General features: G+C 40.3%; 1 pseudogene; it reads left to right on the top strand.

The window, feature by feature from the left end:
* Positions 1-3,674: 3,674 nt before the first annotated feature.
* Positions 3,675-10,426, top strand: LOC113568201 (rho GTPase-activating protein 35-like; annotated as a pseudogene).
* Positions 10,427-10,471: the final 45 nt, after the last annotated feature.

The raw sequence follows: 10,471 nt of genomic DNA, 5'->3' as shown, positions 1-10,471 counted from the left end.
TACTTTATGGTTACTTGTTCTTTGATTGTACATAGCAGTGCAGGGACATAATATCGTAATTTCACAGTCTAACAAGTTTGATTACCCTGGTAGAACTTTTGAAATATTATATCTCGTGCTTCAAATACACTGAACAGATCATCCAATCAGATAATTATCAGACCCTTCATGAACTGGGAAGTGTCAGATGTTTTCATCTAGACACTAGAGCAAATATTTGTACAACACTCTGTCATTTCTAAAGTTGTTTTATGTCATACCTAATTCACGTCAAGGAGCTTTATCTGAAAAAAGAAGAAATATAGTTGAACATGTATAACAACTATAAATGAAGCAATGTCATTGTTTGCCATTTTCTGGTAATAATATTAACTCCCATTAGAATGACATTGATCTTCTTTGACTTTATGTACAAAATGTTATATAATTCTGGGTAAATACTTTAGGACGAGAAAACTGAAACTCACTGAAATAATTTTTTTCTCCGGGAAACTTATTGCATGACTTGGAGAGAGATCATGAACTTATTCACTACAATTCAGGCTGCAGAAGAAATTAAGGAGGAGTGTGGGTGTGTATTTCATTCTCCATTCTGTCTTTTACAGAAAGGCAGAAACAGATAAGAAGAAGTTCTCATATGCGCTTCCTTTTTTGATCCTTTTACAATAAATACGGGATTGTACATATTATCTAAGCACGAGACGGAAGTACCAGAGGGAGATATCACCTTAATTTTTTTTTGTATTCCTGGAACTGTTACAACAGGTAAGACCATGCATTTGAAAAGACAAAGACTAAAATAAGATAAGATTCCTTTATTGAGCTCCATGGGGGAAATTTTGGTGATACGGCAGCTCCAGCACAGAATAAATATTTCAGGATTAATAAATAAATAAAAGGAGTAGAATAGAAACGCAACAAAATAAAATATAGATACAAACTATGTGGATATTTGCTATACTATATACAATTGCACAAGCGAAACCCCAACCATTAGAGGTATGCACTGACTAGAGATATGGAGCATAATGAAAGTGACACTGTGAGTATACCATATTGGACAATGCCATAGGATTGAGGAGACATTCTCATTAAAGGAGAACTAAGCAATGTTTCCAACCAAACAGCTCAAACACTGCATATAAAAGTGACTATTGTTGTTAAGTTTCTTATGTACTATACATTCCCCTAAGATGACAGCTTAAATCGGTTTGAGGTCTTTGAATAAACCACTCTAAAATGGTTCATAGTATATGGTATATCAGATAACATGTATAGTATGTATACAAGTATTGTATAGTATATCCGATAACAATAAAGATCTACTTGATTTGGCTTGCCTTGAACTTGACTAAGGGGTTAATAAAGTGGAGCTACTGTGGGTGTGGGAGAACTTTGTATTGCATTCTGGTATTTTCAGAAAGGCAGAAACAAGTACATTTACATTTACAGCATTTAGCAGACACTCTTATCCAGAGTGACTTACAAAAGTGCTTTGCCATTTACTCATAGAATATATCTTAGTACAGTACAGTAGGTTAGAGTCCAACATACCAATGAACTAGAATTCTGTAGAATACAGGGATCAATGCAGATACCTGGAAGTACAAAATACATAAGGTCTATCTTAAACTATGATATTTGCAATAAACAATAAGTGCTAGAGTTTGTTAAAAAACATAAACAATACCCTACAAGGAGAAATACTCATTTGAGAGGTACTCATTTGGATTATGAATATTTTTCTAGTTGTTTTATGAATTACAGAAATGCATTAAAAAAAATCCTAAACTACTACTAGGTTTTAGTCTTTATTCTGTAAAAAAGTGTCATGGTATGGCCCCCTCCTCCCAGGTGTCTCCGTGTGTGTATGTTCATTTGTATGGCAACGCCTCCCCATGTATCACACCTGTGCCTCGTTATTGTCGTTATTGTGTGCGTATATGAAGTCTTGTGTAATAGTGTGTGTTTGTTGATGATTAACCTTACATCAGCCTGTGAGCTATGTCATCTTTGGTGTGTGTGTATATATGAACGTATCATTGTGTTCTATGTGGCTCGTTCCTGCATCCTGCTTAACCTCCCTGCGTTACAATATGTAGTATATTCTAACTGTATGTTAATAGGGGACCTGTTTTCTAGCCTATTGTTCTAAACGTTTATGAGCAGTTCTCTATTTCATATTCAAAGTAGATATAGAATACCACCATTATGTCTGAATGCATTTAAAGTGAGATTAAACATGTTCCTTTGATTTTATTAATGCTGTACTCCTAGAGATGTAGTACATGAGTCTGGTCTGTCACAAGACCATAAATTAATAGTCTCTGTCTCAGGCTTGACAAAACTTGGATTCATTCTTGTCTCAGTATCAGGTAAAGTAGACTGTAAATCATTCTCAAGACCAGCTTAGTGTAATGTCTCCCTGTGGTAATTAGAATCTAAACTTTTATTTCTGTTATTGTTAGAGATGGCACTGGTTCAATAACACATATATGAATCAGGTTGATAGCAAAAAATACTTGATTAGATATTGGTAAAAAGTTCTTAAGGAAAACGATTTGATACAATCCGAAATGCAGCCTGAAAATAGCACAGCAGTGCTTTGCAGCAGCGCACCACCTGTAACCACAGCCAGATTAGTTTGAGCAGGTCACATGATAACAACTAGGCTAATTTGACGATATCCAAAAAACAGTGAAAAATCAGTCCAGGTGGAAAACAGAAAGGTAACAAGATATGGTAGACAAAATCAAAGGTAGCATGGAAATGTTTCTTTTCCTGTTACAATTGACTTTGTTTGCCCTATCCTGTTGTCTTTCTGGTTTTGTTTGCCTGGTCGAGGAGCATCTAGAAGAATAGGGAAACCACTTGTTATGCCCAAGACAATATTTCACCTTGAGTGAAAAATATGATATTAAATAGATACACATAATGAGCGACACGTGAATTCAATGGTTCGGTATTGAGGATCATGTGAGTATGTGCTTGGGAAATTGGGATTTGTAATCAGGTACACTGTTGGAGGTGGGCGGCTGCCTGATATAAATGAAGTTCATGGATAGGGAAAAGAGAAAAAGCAGCAGAAACCTGACAGAAAGTGAGCTGGAGAAGAAAAAGTATAACCAAACAAATAAAGCATTTTCCTTCTCTAAATTCCTAAAGTTAATGGCTCAACACTACTTTTGCCATTAAAGCCACTACACACGATGTAACCTCATGTAGCAGAGTGGTCCAGTACTACATGGAATGTATCGTGATGACAGTGCCAATAAATGTGAAGTTCATCAAGCTGACACTCATTTATCATGTTTGGTAAAGACTTACTACCTCCTAACAAACTTGCTGTGGTTGAGATAATAAAATATCAGGCTAATAAAGTTCAGTGAGATAACAAATAAATGGCACTTGTTTTTAAATCTGTGAATATTTCAAGCCTCATCTACTATGGCTTTATGTGGTCTTGATTTGACTTAATTTAAAGCTGCAATAGAACTAAGAAGAACTTGCAGTTTGTTGAAACATCAGCTTGATCTAATGTCAATGTGGACTTAGCTTTTCTTAGCTTGATTTAGCTGATTGATAAGGGAAGAGGCAAAGCTAAGATAATACCTTACTTTGAGACCCTGAAGCATCAAAGTCAACTAATTGCCTCTTCCAAGGACTGCTATGAATGGTTGGTGAACCATATGGTAAAGAATCACAGTGAGACCTGGCCCAATATTAGCTGGTACATGCAGGCATCACCAGAATACAAGGAATATGTCTTTTTAGAAGGTACAGCCAAGCTAAAAAAGCTTTTCCAGCAGCATATTCATCGCCTGAAACGGGAGCACATTGAAAGATGTCATAAAGGATACATGGTCTGGGCTGGGGTACAGAAGGTGCTTGAGTCCAAAGAGGACTTTGACCATTGGTTTGTGGTACTGGAGGATGCACCATGGGAGGACACCCTGCATCTTGACAATATGGAAAATGAACGAATGCCCTTTGATGTGCTGGACATGATTGCAGCAGATATCATCTTTGATGCACACCTTGAACATTTGCGGAACGAGTGCCGGCGTGCCGAAATGCATCATGAGTTCAAGATGAAACTAGCATCCTTTTGTCACCCCTGGTAAGCATTGGAAAGAAGCACACAGTTTCATAATGAACAAAGATTTATACCAGTGCCTAGAGGGGCCAGAATACTTGGACATGTATAACAGGCACTAGAAGGTGATCATTGACAGGGCAAAGGAGGATTTCCAGGAACTTCTGTTGGAGTATTCTGAGCTGTATTATGAACTTGAAGTAGATGCCGAGCCAAGTAAAGAAAAGATGGGAGCAATTCCAGAAGTACTGGGGGATGAGCAACACTTCAAGGCATTACAGAAGCTACAGGCTGAGAGAGATGCTTTAGTTCTAAAGCACATTCATTTCATCTACCACCCAACTAAGGATACCTGCCCTAGCTGCCCACACTGTGTTGACAACAAGATTGAACAAATATTAGCCTTGTGCTTCCCCACACTCTACCCTTCCTTTGGAAAGTCCCACATAAATAAAAGCAAAGCAGACAGGATAAACCTAGTTATCTTGGGTAAAGATGGTTTAGCAAGAGAGTTAGCTAATGAGAGTCGGTCTTTGTGTACCAATGATGACCGCTATGTGCTTGATGGTAAAATGTATGAGCTAGTACTTAGGCCCATTGAGGGCAATGTGAGGCTTCCTGTCAACTCCTTCCATACAACTACTTTCACACCTCGTGGGTGCCTGTGTTTGTACAATTCCAAAGAGCCTTTGCCTTATGTTATGGAGAATATTGAGAAGTTGTGAGTCCTCACTTGACAGAAGGGAGAACCATATAGCCCAACTTCCTCTGTCTCTTTTGTTAATCACAAAAAGAGGAGTGGAAGCACTGGGTGACATTGGTGGGGAGACTGCCCAAACCCTAATCTCCCAGGGCCAGAAGGTAGCTCTAAGACTTCAGTGTCATTTTTTGGAACCTGCCTCACCTGGTTCAGGATATGGGTGAAATGTGAATGAAAGACAGATAAACCAGGTCTTAAGGGGTCTGTAGGACTCTAGGAGAAATGTGTTCTGTAGCAGTTCCCTGCTTCCACCCGCTCTGCCTCCAAGCATCAGAGATTTACAGCAGGATTAGAGTCCAGAGGCAGACTTGCATATTGTCATGTGCCTAATGTGTGGAGATTCCAATGACATAGATCAACTTCTCGCACCATTCTTGCTGCCTCAGCACTGCAGACCAACATCTCCCCACTGCAGCAGTACATCAGTGCTGCTGGAGCAGATAGTCAGTGGCCACAGACAGACAATAGAACTGTCTCTGCTGTCCTATCATGCTTCCTTTACCATGTATGAGAGTTGGCTGGTACATGGGTATATAGGTGTTTACTTTTCTTGTCGTAAGGCCTCATTGGAAACGTTGTGTGCCTTCCTCTGTGAGGTTCCCGATATCATTCCAGTCCAGCTGCTAACTGTAGGGGAAACCCAGGCAGAGTTCACAGACTCTGATTATGCATGAGAACTACTGGTCCAGAGTGAGGAACTAGCACATGAAATTGAGAGCCGTTTTGCCAGTGTGGTCTGTGGACCAGGAGGAGTCGTTGGAGGACATCACAGAATAGACCTCCTACAACCCTCCTTAATGGAGGTGGTGGAGAAGAGAACTCTTGTTGAGGCCACACACATGTAGGATAATGTTGCAGAGGCCTGTAGCACAAATGAGAATGTGTATTCACCTCATTGTGGCTCCCCTAGTCCTGTCACGATGCTGTTAGACTCTAAAGCGGACACGGAAGCATCCCCGCCATGATGGTACATTCACCTCTCATAGTGGATTCAGACTGTCTGACCTGGATTCAGCTGACATGTTCTCTGTCATCTCTGAACTTAGCACCTTTGAAAATAAGATGAACCACAAAGCCCCTCTACAAGTGAGGCCCAGACCTAGTGTCACATTTGACCTTAGAAAGCACAACTTTAACCCCTATACAGATCCAGTCAGCCATCGGTGGTATCTTACTTCTAATGTGACCTGGCCTCTTGGTGGGGATGTTGTCTACGATCCTTCTGACTATGCTGAGCCTATGGATGCTGTTACCAAACTGAGACACAGCCATGAAGAGAACATCTACTCTGTGCCTCATGACAGCACACAGGGTAAGATTATAACCATCCATAACTCCAACAGGATGCACTCTAATGGAGGTGGTTACGGCTCTGACAGCTAAAGGGGATGGCAGCTTTTTAGAGCATTGGCGCAAGTTCTCTGCGGCAGGTGTGAAGCCTCGGCTTTACCGGGATCGCTCCAAGCGATGGGGCAAGTTCAGCAGCTTCTGAAGACAAAGGAGGATGAAGTAACACCACTGAAGGGAGAAACACTTATTGAGCAAATAGATGATCCAAAGAAGAAGAACATTCTGAAGAGCCTTCGCCGACCAGGCAAAATAAATTAATTACACACTGCTTTACGTTACTTTACTTTACACTCTATTTTTACTTCTTTATTGTACTGTAGCAGGCTTCCACCCTGCAAATACCTTTTAAGCTTAAGGTTCAAATGTACTAAACCCAAATGTCTATTTATACGTTTGCTCTCCAGAAAACCAGGCTAATGCCCCACCACTCAATCTCTAAACCTCTGGAGAGTAATTACTTTGGGGTGCCTTTGGTAAATGTTGTGTCGCCTGACCGACCCATCCCACTGTTCATTGGCAAATGCATCTGCTTCACTGAGGCCCCAGGTAATATTACAGCTTATGTTATTTCACTGTTTTCTTTCAAGTGAAAGGGTGTCTTTAGTATAAGAGACTGGACATGCAAACACACTCAGACACAGCACTCAAGTGCCACTGTAGAGTTCTTAGTGTTCAGATCAAGTTCTGCACAAGGCAGAACTTGAGTAGTTTTCAATGTTCAGGCAATGTTACAGACCCAGTATTATGGACTCTGCTGAACCATAATAGGTTATGGCATTAGCTGAATTGAATGCTTTAGATCAGGCAAAATTAAATTGCGCTAGGTTTTATGTACCCAGGGCAGAGGCTGAGGAGCTGAGAAGTACTTGTTTGGAAGTGTTTATTTTTTGTGGCGTGCTATTTTGGCAAGTAAGGATCTGAATGTCTCTGGACCTGAGTGACCCATCTCACTGTGTGTGTGGGTGTATATGAGTGTAACTGTCAGGTGTATCTCATTGCATAGAAAGCAGTACGTATCACAGCTTTTAATTTTATGTAGATTTCCTTGAGAACATTCAAGAAATGCTCTCTTTTTTCATACAAAAAAACTGAACATTTTTAATTTGTTTCTCAATAATTTTGATAAAACAACACAAGTTATCCGTTAGCATTATTAGGTGCTTTTTTGTTTTAGTACTGCATCACTGTTAATTTCTAAATGGTGTAATAGGATCCAATTTTCCCCAGTCTACCACTGAAGAACATCTTACATAATGTCTGCCCAGTGTACAAAACATATGATTTTGCATGCAAACAGAAAAACAGGGAAGCGAGATTATCAAGAAAAAACTATGCTTTAGTGCTTTTATTGTGTTTAATATGAACACATATAAAAGAAAAATTCAGTTTCCTCTTGCCCACATGGTTAAATGTTAACCTTTCTCTCTCTCTCCCTTTCTCAGCTTTGACTACAGAGGGTATATATAGGGTGTGTGGAAACAAGGTGGAGATGGAAAGCATGCAGAGGCAGTTTGAACAGGGTAGGTTCAGATTGTCTGTAAAATCACCTAACTGATGTTTCCAAAAAAAGGGAACTTAGGAGTGGGTGTTCCCCACTGGGGCAGTGGTAGTTCAGTGGTTTAGGTACGTGACTTGTAATCAGACGGTTGCTGGTTCGAGCTTGACTGCTGCCAGGTTTCCACTTTTGGGCCCCTGAGCAAGGCTGTTAATCCTCAAGTTGTACTCGGTCATAATTGTAAGTTGCTTTGGATAAAAGCATCTGAATGTCAAATGCAATGTTTTTTCCTGACCTTTTTGACTTTTTCCAGTTTTGCACTGTAAACACTATTCATGTTTTGCGTAATTAGCCTGTTCATAGTAGAAATGAGTGTAGGTTAATTACCCAAATCTTTGCCCAAGCATGGCTGATGAATTTCAAAATGAATCTAAGTGTTCCTCATTCAAGAAAGCTGACAGGTTCTGAACTGTTTTTTTGATGTGGGTTAATGTGATTGTCATGTCACAATTAGCAAATGCTTGTAACTTCAGGAAAATTGTCATGGATGACCTGTATAAATGGAAAGGATTTCACAGTAGTGACCCAACTAAAATGTGAAGTATAGTTTTTGTGATGTTTTGAGGATAAGCACGTTGCTGGGACGAAGCACGATAACACACAAATTTATTCTTACGAACATGCGACACTTACGACTTCCTTAAACGCTATGCACAACTCAAACACCAACAACATGCATTAAAACACAGGAGACATATATACACTCAAGATGATTACAGCTAACACAGAACAGGTGAATGACACGGGAGGGCGTGTCAACAGAGACGAACACACACACGAAGACGTCTAAGGAGGGGCTGGGACAATAATGTGACAGTTTTGTGTCTAGATGAATCAAAAATTGAGCTTTTTGACCAAATTTCAAAAGGTTAGGTGTGGCACAAACCTAACACATCATAACCCTCGACTAATACCATCCCAGCAGTGCAGTACAGGGGGGACAGCATCATGATGATTTCCTCAATTGCGACTGTCTATGCTATTAAAATGTAAGGGTGGATGGGTGGTGCACAATACAGAGGTAAACTGCAAGACAGTCTGTTAGAAAACTAAAAAACCTTGGAGAAGCCAAAAGGGTTTATAAAGGCCTATAATGGCCAGATCAAAGGCCAGATCTCGATCCAAGCAAGAATCTTTGACACTACTTGAAAATTGTGGTCCACAAGCATAATCCAACCAAGCTTAATTTGCCTCCTGGGGCAAATATATCCGGATGAATTGCTGTCAAAAATGATCCAAGTTAGTACAAACTTACCCCAACAGAATAAGATAATATTGCAAGAAAATTTACTTTAGGAGCATATTGGTTTTGCATTTAAAAAAAACTGTTTGCAACACTTGTGTTAAAGACTTTAAAAAATGGCCTGTAATCCAGGTAAGTCTGATGAGGATTTAAGATGTTTGAATACTTGGCACGGTACTGTATAATTAAGTACAATTTTCCCAACACTTTTGGATTTATACTACATCTCTCTGTGATGATGATCATTGTACAGTCATTTGTATAGTCTTCACTGGCAGCTGGAAGTTTTCATTCACTGTTGTCCAATGTGACTTTGTCAGTTTGATTGTTGGCGCTACATTCTCTTAAGCCTAAAAATTCTCAGGGTACTTTCATTGTGGATTTTTCATATCAGCAGTGTTATTTAGTCTTGAGAGTAGTGTGAATGGGTCTGGAAGGCCACCTCTTGACAGTTTCCTAGAGATGTAATGCCTATATCTGAAAGTGCTGCAGCTAGCTTTTGCTCTGACATGCCTGATGTAAATCATGATGGGCTCACGCTCCTGAGCCGAATCAGTTGTGTACACACACAACCGATGATGCATTGTGCAGGCCTGTCTAGCTCTTCACTGTGAAACAGCATCACAGAATGGCAGACCCAGAAATAGCACTAACAGGAAGAATGGTAAATGAGGGGGCATTGGTTTTATTTGAAAGATTAGAATCACAGTAATGGTTTATTTTATACCAGAAATTAACCAAAGGGCAGGTTCATAATCTTTGTTAGTGTCTTATTTGCAAAAGCTTATAACTCCCAATAAATACAGTTCACGTAAAACCAGAGAGCACTCAGAAAGACTTCAAACATGTCTGTCTTTGCAGAGATAAATGAGCGGGAGCAGAGGCTGCAGACCATGAAGGACATCGTGAGGAGATTTCCCCTTGAGAACTATGAAGTCTTTAAGCACGTCATGGGCCACTTGAGCAAGTATGCATGTCACTGCTTTGGTTCTTGACTCTTGTTATTTTGCTCTAAAACTTTGGCTCCTAGCTACAAACGCTCTGGGACCATTGGTGCTTCCATTTTCCACTTCTCCCACATGTCAGGAGTTCAATAAAGCATTTTGTCTCTTTCTGTTACTTCCTATCCTCCATCTTTCTTTTATTTCATTCCCCAGAGTCAGCCAGTGGAACCGAGTGAACCTGATGACCAGCGAGAACCTGTCTCTCTCTTTCTGGCCAACTCTGATGCGACCCGACTTCACCACAGTGGATGCGCTGACAGCCACAAGGACCTACCAGACAATCATCGAGACCTTCATCCATCAGTGCGCCTTCTTCTTCTACAACCAGGCGGCTACAGAGTCACCCACTGGGCCCTTTGGCCTGCCCGGACACGGGGCATCTGTGTCTTTGTCCTGGATTTTCCTCCTTCATCTGTGAGATTGCATCTGAACTCTGATTGCAGCCATTAACCTGTGTGATGGT

This window comes from Electrophorus electricus, chromosome 8 (assembly GCF_041902795.1).
Source record: "Electrophorus electricus isolate QZ-2024a chromosome 8, ASM4190279v1, whole genome shotgun sequence".
NCBI lineage: Eukaryota > Metazoa > Chordata > Actinopteri > Gymnotiformes > Gymnotidae > Electrophorus > Electrophorus electricus.
The sequence above is the reverse complement of the archived record's forward strand: the minus strand, read 5'-3'. Positions and strand labels throughout refer to the sequence as shown.